General features: G+C 42.0%; 1 pseudogene; it reads left to right on the forward strand.

The window, feature by feature from the left end:
- Positions 1-1,330: 1,330 nt before the first annotated feature.
- LOC126948751 (keratin, type II cytoskeletal 8-like) lies at positions 1,331-2,731 on the forward strand (annotated as a pseudogene).
- The last annotated feature ends 1,524 nt before the right edge of the window (positions 2,732-4,255 follow it).

Below are 4,255 nucleotides of genomic sequence, written 5' to 3' on the forward strand. Positions count from 1 at the left end.
CCCAGAGAAATACAAAAGATTCTTAGAGATCATTACGAACACCTCTATGCACACAAATAGAAAATCTAGAGTAAATGGATAAAGTCCTGGAAACACAATCTCCCAAGATTGAACCAGGAATAAAGTGAAAACCTGAACAGACCAGTAACAAGGTCTGAAGTTGGATCAGTATTTAAAAACTTACCAACCAAAAAAAGCCTAGTACCAGATGAATTCATAGTTAAGTTCTACCAGATATATAAGGAAGAATTGGTATCAGTCTTACTGAACTCATTCCAAAAAAGTTGGAGAGGAGACTTCTCCGTAACTCATTCCACAAAACCAGCAACATCCTGATGCTAAAATCTGGCAGAGATACAACAACAACAACAACAACAAAACTCCAGGCCAACATCACTTATAGATGCAAAAATCATAAACAAAACACTAGCAAACACAACAAAACAATGAATGTGAATGGAGCAGCACATCAAAAAGTTAATACACCAGCATCAAGTAGGCTTTATTCCTGGGATGCAAGTCTGGTTCACCATAGGCAAATAATAAATTTGATTCACTACATAAACAGAATTAAAAGCAAAAGCCATATGATCATCTCAATAGACACAGAAAAATATTTTTATAAAATCTAACATCTCTTCATGATAAAAACCCTCAACAAACTAGGAATTGAAGGAACACACCTTAAAACAATAAAAGCCAAACAGTAACAGTCATCTGTAACAAACCCAAAACCAACATCACACTAAATGTGCAAAAACTGGAACCATTCTCCTTAAGAAATAGAACAAGGATGCCTACTCACACCAATTCAATTCAACATAGCACTGTAATTCCTAGCCAGAATAATCAAGCAAGAAAAAGAAATGCAAGACATCCAAATAAGAAGTCAAACTGTCTCTCTTTGCTGATAAAATGATTCTATACATATAAAACTCCAAAGACCCTGCCAAAAAGCTCCTAGGACTGATCAACAGTTTCAGTAAAGCTTCAGGACACTAAATCAATGTACAAAAATTAGTAGAATTTCCATGCACCACTAATGTCAATTCTCAGAGTCAGATGAAGAACAAAATTTTATTTTCAATAGCTACAAAAAAAAAAAACAAATGAAATACCTAGGAATACATCTAACCAAGGAGATAAAAGATCTCTACAAGGAGAACTGTAAAACACAGATACAACACAAATAATCAGAAAATCATTCCATGTTCATTGATTAGAAGAATCAATATTATTAAAATATCAGTACTGACCAAGAAGCAACTTCTCTTCTCCTTCTGGAATCTATGCCTGGTTCAGCCTGCCTGCCTCCACTCCTGTCTCTACCATGTCCATGAGGTTGACCCAGAAGTCCTATAAGGTGTCCACCTCTGGCCCCGGGCCTTCAACAGCTGCTCCTACACGAGTGAGTCTGGTGCCCACATCAGCTCCTCGAGCTTCTCCCGAGTGGGCAGCAGCAGCTTCCCAGGTGGCCTGGGCAGAGGCTATGGCAGGTCCTGTGTTATGGGAAGCATCACCTCTGTCACTGTCAACCAGAGCCTGTTGAGCTCCCTTAAACTGGAGGTGGACCCCAACATCTAGGCTGTGAGCACCTAGGAGAAGGAGCATATCAAGACCCTCATCAACAAGTTTGTCTCCTTCATCAACAAGGAGCAGCCAAACAAGATGCTGGAGACTAAGTGGAGCCTGCATCAGCAGAAGATGACTCAGAGCAACATGGACAACATGTTCAAGAGCTACCTCAACAACCTTCAGCAGAAGGTGGAGACTCTGGGCCAGGAGAAGCTAAAGCTGAAGGCAGAGCTTGGCAACATGCAGGGACTGGTGGAGGACTTCAAGAACAAGTATGAGGATGAGATCAATAAGCGTACAAAGATGGAGAATGAATTTGTCCTCATCAAGAAGGATTGGATGAAGCTTACACGAACAAGGTAGAGATGGAGTCTTGCCTGGAACGGCTGACTGATGAGATCAACTTCCTCAGGCAGCTGTATGAAGAGGAGATCTGGGAGCTGCAGTCTCAGATTTCGCACACATCTGTGCTGCTGCCCATGGACAACAGCCGCCCCCTGACATGGAAGGCATCATCGCTGAGGTCAAGGGGCACTACGAAGAGCTCGTCAATTGCAGCTGGGCTGAGGCTGAGAGTATGCACCAGATCAAGTATGAGGAGCTGCAGATGCTGGCTGAGATGCGTGCAGTGTACAGATGCCTGCAGTGTACAGAGACTGAGATCTCCAAGATAAACAGGAACATCAGCTGGCTTCAGGCTGAGATCGAGGGTCTCAAAGGCCAGAGGGCTTCCCTGGAGGCCGCCATCGCAGTGTCGAGCAGCGCGGGGAGCTTGCCCTTAAGGATGCCAACACCAAGCTGTCCCAGCTGGAGGCCGCCCCGTAGTAGGCCAAGCAGGACACAGCGCAGCAGCTGCGGGAGTACCAGGAGCTGATGAATTTCAGGCTGACCCTGGACGTCCAGATCGCCACCTACAGGAAGCTGCTGGAGGGCGAGGAGAGTGGGCTGGAGTCTGGGATACAGAACATAAGTACTCATACGAAGGCTCCCAGTGGCTATGCAGGTAGGCTGAGCTCCAGCTTTGGCTTTTGCGTGCGTTCCATCTCCTTCAACCGCACCAGCTCCACCAGGGCCATCGTTGTGAAGAAGATGGAGACCCTCGTTGGGAAGGAAGCTGGTGTCTGAGTTCTCTGATGTCCTGCCCAGTGAACAATAATGGCAGTCCCTCCCAGACAATCCCTCCTGCCGCTGCCCCAGTGCCCAGGAGGGAGGCTGCTGTGTAGGGGAGCACAGGGAAGAGGAGACTCACCTGAGGCTCAGCCCTCACCTTCAGCCCACCCATTCGGGGAGTTCACTGCCTGGGGTACCCCCCTTGCCCATGCCTCCAGCTACAAAACAATTCAATTGTTTTTTGTGTTTTTCCAAAATAAAACCTCAGCTAGCTCTGCCAACTGTCAAAATAATACTAATACTAATACTAATACTAATAATCAGTACTACCCAAAGCAAACTACAGGTTAAACACTAATGTTCTTTCAAAATACTAATGACATAATTTGCAAAAATGGAAAAAAACCCTAAAATTTATATGTAACCAAAAATGTTCCAGAATAGCAAAAGCCATCCTGAGCAAAAAACAAAACTGAAAAAATTGCATTACTTGACTTTAAATTATACTACAGAGCTGCAGCAACCAAAACAGCATGGTATGGGCATAAAAACAGATATATACACCAGTGGAAGAGAATAGTGAACCCAGAAATAAAGCCACACACAACCACTTGGCCTTGGATGAAGCTGACAAAAACAAGGAATGGGGAAAGGACTCTCTGTTCAATAAATGGTACTGGAATAACTGGCTAGTCATATGCAGAAGAATGAAACTAGACCCTCACCTTTCACCGTATACAAAAATTAACTCAAGATAAAGATTTAAACGTAAGACCGCAAACCATAAACATCATAGAAGAAAAACTAGTTAATGCCCTTCTCAACTTTGGCCTTGTCAAAGAATTTTTGGCTATGTCCCCAAAAGGAAGTGCAACAAATACAAAAATTACAAGTGGAACCTAATTAAACTAAAGAGCTTCAGCACAGCAAAAGATACTATCGATAGAGTAAACAGACAATCTGCAGAATGAAAGAAGATATTCACAATCTATGCATCCAACAAAAGTCTAACATTCAGAATCTATGGGAGTTGGAGGCCATGATCCTAAGCAAATTAAAGCAGGCACAGAAAACCAAATACCACTGTTCTCACTTAAAAGTGGGAGCTAAATATTTAGCACACGTGGACATAAACATGGGAACAATAGACACTGAAGATTTCTATAGAGGAAGGGAGGGAGTGTGGGTTGAAAAACCACTTATTGGATACTATGCTTACTAGCTCTGTGCAATATAGCCATGTAATAAATCTGATCATGTAACCCTATATCTACAATAAAAATTGAAATTAACAAAATATATATAAATTTACATATGATTATATATAATGCTTTATCTGTAATCAACACAATGGTGGGCAAAACATTCATTTTAACTTCACCAGGGTACATTCTTAAGATCAGAAACATTCATCTTTATTGATATTCATTCTACATTAATACCGATAGAGATTCTTATTCATGTTAACTAAAATATTTGGAATACATAGGTTCAATTTAATGGAAGAACAACATGTTTGCTAAGAAATCATGTTGCATTACAGTCCAAAGTAAAGTGAGATGGAATTTGG

This window comes from Macaca thibetana, chromosome 1 (genome assembly GCF_024542745.1).
Source record: "Macaca thibetana thibetana isolate TM-01 chromosome 1, ASM2454274v1, whole genome shotgun sequence".
In the NCBI taxonomy this organism is placed as follows: domain Eukaryota; kingdom Metazoa; phylum Chordata; class Mammalia; order Primates; family Cercopithecidae; genus Macaca; species Macaca thibetana.